At 38.8% G+C, this 6,000-nt stretch overlaps 1 protein-coding gene across 3 annotated transcripts in view; it reads right to left on the reverse strand.

The window, feature by feature from the left end:
* Nucleotides 1–4,021, reverse strand: part of Nlrc4 (NLR family CARD domain containing 4) — a 40,568-nt gene extending 36,547 nt beyond the window's left edge. The window contains exon 1 of one of the 3 annotated variants that reach the window (XM_046441592.2): nucleotides 3,747–4,021. The gene's annotated coding sequence lies outside the window, so the exon portion shown is untranslated. Of the gene's footprint in view, nucleotides 1–3,219; nucleotides 3,354–3,738 lie in introns of those variants that run through there. The other 2 variants (XM_046441594.2, XM_046441593.2) reach the window with 2 other exon arrangements.
* Nucleotides 4,022–6,000: the final 1,979 nt, after the last annotated feature.

Genomic DNA, 6,000 nt, shown 5'->3' on the forward strand with positions numbered 1-6,000 from the left:
AGGTTAACCATCCCTAAAGGTTTCCCTGCTCCTGTAGTCAATTCTGAGTTACGCTTTTGGTTGAAGAACAGTACTGGGACCAGTTTGCATCCCTAGACCTTGGCTCTGGCTCTGCTACTCCTCTCCTCCCAGAATTCTGTCCAGTGAAAAACTGAATTGGGTGGGAAAAGTCCTTTTCCTATAGTTGTATCTTGGAAAATAATGTTTTAAACAAATTCTAAAAATAGGTATTTTCTTCCACATGGTATAACACAAGCTCCTCAGAGAACTAAAGTTCCTCAGGACTCATGACCCATGTCTTTTGGAGTCATTCCCACAATTCATGGATGAAATGAGGGAAAGAGGAAGCACATGGAAATGGAAAATGCATTTTGACTTTGGCATTGTGAGCCTGAATTCAAATCCTCGCTCTGCAGCTTGTGAGATGGGCACTCCAGAGTGTTAGTTGGCCTTTCTTGGTCTTGCTTTCTTTACTGAAATACATGTGTATTACCCACCTCCTAGGACTTGTGTGGAGATTAAACATGGTAGTAGTTGGGGTAGAGATGGACAGTGTGTGTTATCTGTCTTCATTTCTAGTAAAAGTCTCTAGAATGTTCTTATATCTTTAGACTCTAGCAATGTCACTTATTACTGTTAATGTTATATTTTGGACTGAATTATCCATTCCCTTCCAAGTCCAAATGCTGAAGCTCTAAATGTGACTGTATTTGAAGATAGGGGTTTTAAAGAATGAAGTTAAAATGAAGCTATTCAGATAAGCCTAATCCAGTCTAACTGTATCCTTATAAGAAGAGAAAATTTGGATACACAAAGGGGGTTCCCAGGGATGTGCTGATCTGTGATTCTAATGATAATCTCAGCAACAAGACTGGGTTTCCTTTCTGAAATGGAAATGAGGAAAACCATACCATTCACAATATCCTCAAAGAAAATAAGATATTTGGGAATCAACCTAACAAAAGAGGTGAAAGATTTATATAATGAAAACTACAGAACCCTAAAGAGAGAGATAGAAGAAGATCTTAGAAGATGGAAAAATGTACCCTGTTCATGGATAGGCAGAACTAACATCATCAAAATGGCGATATTACCCAAAGTTCTCTACAGGTTTAATGCGATGCCAATCAAAATCCCAACGGCATTTCTTGTAGAAATAGATAAAGCAATCATGAAAATCATATGGAAAAACAAAAGACCCAGAATAGCAAAAGCAATTCTAAGCAGGAAGTGTGAATCTGGAGGTATAGCAATACCAGAGTTCAAACTGTACTACAGAGCAATAGTAACAAAAACAGCATGGTACTGGTACCAAAACAGGCAGGTGGACCAATGGTACAGAATAGAGGACACAGAAACCAATCCACAAAATTACAACTTTCTTATATTTGATAAAGGGGCCAAAAACATGCAAAGGAGGAAGGATAGCATCTTCAACAAATGGTGCTGGGAAAATTGGAAATCCATATGCAACAAAATGAAACTGAATCCCTTTCTCTCGCCATGCACAAAAGTTAACTCAAAATGGATCAAGGAGCTAGATATCAAATCAGAGACACTGCGTCTGATAGAAGAAAAAGTTGGCTACGATCTACATACTGTGGGGTCAGGCTCCAAATTCCTTAATAGGACGCCCATAGCCCAAGAGTTAATAACAAGAATAAACAAATGGGACTTACTCAAACTAAAAAGTTTTTTCTCAGCCAGAGAAACAATAAGAGAGGTAAATAGAGAGCCTACATCCTGGGAACAAATTTTTACCCCTCACACTTCAGATAGAGCCCTAATATCCAGAATATACAAAGAACTCAAAAAATTAAACAATAAGATAACAAATAACCCAATCAACAAATGGGCCAAGGACCTGAACAGACACTTCTCAGAGGAGGACATACAATCAATCAACAAGTACATGAAAAAATGCTCACCATCTCTAGCAGTCAGAGAAATGCAAATCAAAACCACCCTAAGATACCATCTCACTCCAGTAAGATTGGCAGCCATTATGAAGTCAAACAACAATAAGTGTTGGGGAGGATGTGGGGAAAAGGGTACACTTGTACACTGCTGGTGGGACTGCAAATTGGTGAGGCCAATTTGGAAAGCAGTATGGAGATTCCTGGGAAAGCTGGGAATGGATCCACCATTTGACCCAGCTATTGCCCTTCTCGGACTATTCCCTGAGGATCTTAAAAGAGCTCACTATAGGGATACTGCCACATCAATGATCATAGCGGCACAATTCACAATAGCTAGACTGTGGAACCAACCTAGATGCCCTTCAATAGATGAATGGATAAAAAAAATGTGGCATCTATACACAATGGAGTATTACGCAGCACTAAAAAATGACAAAATCATAGAATTTTCAGGGAAATGGATGACATTAGAGCAGATTATGCTAAGCGAAGCTAGCCAATCCTTAAAAAACAAATGCCAAATGTCTTCTTTGATATAAAGAGAGCAACTAAGAACAGAACAGGGAGGAAGAGCATGAGGAAAAGATTAACATTAAACAAAGACGAGTGGGGGGAGAGAAAGGGAGAGAGAAGGGAAAGCATATGGAAATGGTAGGAGATCCTCAATGTTACACAAAATTACATATAAGAGGTTGTGAGGGGAAAGGGGGGGAGACAAGGGAGAGAATTGAACAACAGCAGATGAGGTAGAGAGCGAAGATGGGAGGGGAGGGGAGGGTGGATAGTAGGGGATAGGAAAGGTAGCAGAATACAACAGTCACTAATATGCCATTATATAAAAATGTGAGTGTGTAACCGATGTGATTCTGCAATTTGTATTTGGGGTAAAAATGGGAGTTCATAACCCAATTGAGTCAAATGTATGAAAGATGATATGTCATGAGCTTTGTAATGTTTTGAACAACCAATAAAAAAAAATTTAAAAAAGACTGGGTTTCCTTTCTGTAATGCCAAAATATGTTTTCAAGGTCTCCCTCACTTTGTCTCAAAGTTAACACAAATGTACCTCCCAGACTCCAATGTACTTTTAAACATCAACTCAGAGAAAACCAGTGAAAACCCAGCAGACCAAGTTAACCACCCCTAAAGTTTTCCCTGCAGGCAAATCCAACCAATCATGCAAAATCACATTTCTCTGGAGGAAAACCTAACAGACACGAGCTTTAAATGAATATAAACCAAAACTTTAATATTTAGCAATGAAACATACTTAAAATCCCATTCCCTCTCCCTTCGGTACCTGGCTGAATAATCCAGTTGCCCTTCTGTGGGTGGACCAAAAGCCATTTTAGAATGAAGTTTCTTTTTAACTACTTCCCATTTCATAGCAGAGCCTGGGTTTCCTCTAGATCAGACACCTTCCTGTTTTGTGAGAGGCGAGTATACAAAAAGGGGAAATGCTGAACAGCTCTTTTTCTTTTTGTCAAAGCATAGTAAGAGTGGTTGGGACACACGGACTTCAAGTTCAGAAAGGACAGATGAGTATCAGTAGAAGTAACAGGGAAGAGGTGAAATTTGAGACTTGAAGACACAAAAACTAGAAATTCACTCATCTGTTTTCTGTTTATTCACAACATAATGATCCTATTGTTTTTTATTTATCTATTCTATATCTTAAAATGAGACCCTGTGCTTTGGACATTAGATATGTATTTTTTATGATCAACAGAAAGAGAGAGAAGGAGGGAGGGACAGAGAGGAATGGAATGTATTGATTTGGTTGAAAGCATATCACTTCAGCAGTCAAGGTCATGCTCACCTCCTTACCTTGAATCACAGAAGACGTCCAGCAAATGAGTGTTCTCTGTCACCAGGATTCTGGGCAAGGTTAGCACAGGCACATGGATTACCAGTACCAGTTCACACCCCCGATGATGTGTGGGGACACTCTTCTGCACTTGAACAGCCAGGGGCTCACACTGGCACACACATTCAAAATTTGTGGTCAGAGACTCCAGGAAGCCAGCTTATAGCTTATACTCAGCTCCGGGAATGGAGAAATCTCTCAATCTCTCTGCCCTTGTGAATGACATTCTTGCATACTCTTTCCTCTGCTTTGCACAAACTAACAGACTTTTTTTTTTCATGTTATGTAACTTCTTGTTTCAAAATGAGCACTCTGAGATTCACCTTTCTGATGCAGAGGGATATGTGAGTTTTCCCCAAAGTGAATTTCTACATTCTATATTTTTTAGGGAAGTATGTTTCCCACAACTGTGAGATGGGCTTCTTGGAAGTAAGATCTGGGCCTGTACTATCAGGTGGACTTTTCAATTTTAATGAAACCTTTATGTAAATGTACATTCAAGGAAAAACCCTGCAAAGATAGGCATCAGAATAGTAATGGAATGGTATTTACCTCTGGGAAGAAAAATTATGGGGAATTTTAAGTTGTCTTATTTTGCTTCTCTGTATATTTTAATTTCCTGTACCAAATACCCATTACTTTTGTAATAACACATGACATAGGATAAAAAGGAAAAATGTAGAAATATGGTTGTAGTGGGCTGAATAATGATCATTTGAATATATCATGTGCTAATCCCTGGCACTTGTGAAGGTCATACCTTTTCACATGAGATTAGGTTACAGATCTAAAAGTGGGTGTGAAGTTTTTGGATATTCAGGTAGGTCCTTGTAAGAGAGAAGCAGAGGGACATTTGAAACAGATAGAAGAGGGAAGGCAGTGTCACCATGAAGTCAGAGACTGGAGTTATACGGTCATACACCAAGAATACTGATAGTCTCCTAATGCTGGAAAAGGAAAAAAAATAGAGTGGTGGGGGAGATTCTCCCCAAGAGCCTCCAGTGGGAGTACGGTTCTGCTGACATCTTGATTTTAGCCCTACAATACTGAGTTTTTTACAATATATTTTTAGTTGTTGATAGACCTTTATTTATTCATATGTGGTGTTGAGAATCAAACCCACTGCCTCACACACGCTTGGCAACAGCTCTACCACTGAGCTACAACTCCAGACCCTAAAATACTGATTTTTGGTGGTCATTTATTATGGCAGCCACAGGAGACTGGTGCAGTAGTATATCATGGTAAAATAAATAATTTTATGCCCATTTTCATAAGCATGTATCATTTATTTTTATTGTCAAGCAATATTACATTGTATAAAATATGTAATTTTATTTATCCACTCATTAGCTGATTAACTTTGAGATTATTTCCCCCTTTTGGCTATTATGAATATGCTGCTATGAACATTAGGGTATGAGTTTCTGCACGGGCATGTTTTCATTTCTCATGGTTATATACCCAGAAGTGGAATTGCTAGTTCATATGGCACATTTGAGAAACTTCCAACTGCCAGACTGTTTTCCAAAGTAGCAGCACCACTTGACATTATAGAATAGTGTATAAGGGCTCTAGTTTCTCCACTCCTTGCCAACTGGTTATTGTAATTATTATTATTTTCCAGTACTAAGGATTGAATCCAGAAGCACTCTACCACTGAGCTACATCCCCACCCTTTTTATATTTTGAGACAGAGTCTCACTAAGTTGTCGAGGCTGGCCTTGAATTTAAAATCCTCCTGCCTTAGCCTCCTGAGTGGCTGGGAATATAGGTGTAAACCACAGAACTCAGACTTGTCTTTTATACTACAGCCATTCTAAAGGATAAGTAGTATCTCACTGTGGTTTTACAATCATTTATTCTTGCCTTTATTTACTTCTTTAAAGAACAAACAGGGGCTGGGTGTGGTAGTGCATACCTGTAATCTCCAGGGACTCAGGAGGCTGAACCAGGAGGATCAGAAGTTTAAGGCCAGCCTCAGCAATTGAGTAAGGTCCTAAACAATGTAGTGAAACCCTGTCTCAAAATAAAACAATAAAAAGGGCTGGGGATGTAGCTCAGTGGGAAAGCATCCTTGGGTTAAATCTCCAGTATTAAAACCAAAAAACAAAGCAAAAAGACAAAAAAAAAAAAAAAACAAGTGACCAAATAAATACCATAATGACATATTTGTGATAAATACTCAGAAATAACCAGGGTAGAGATGAACAT

This window comes from Marmota monax, unplaced genomic scaffold (genome assembly GCF_021218885.2).
Source record: "Marmota monax isolate L192 unplaced genomic scaffold, Marmota_monax_Labrador192_F-V1.1 WCK01_AAM20220418_F8-fsc00010, whole genome shotgun sequence".
Classification (NCBI taxonomy): domain Eukaryota; kingdom Metazoa; phylum Chordata; class Mammalia; order Rodentia; family Sciuridae; genus Marmota; species Marmota monax.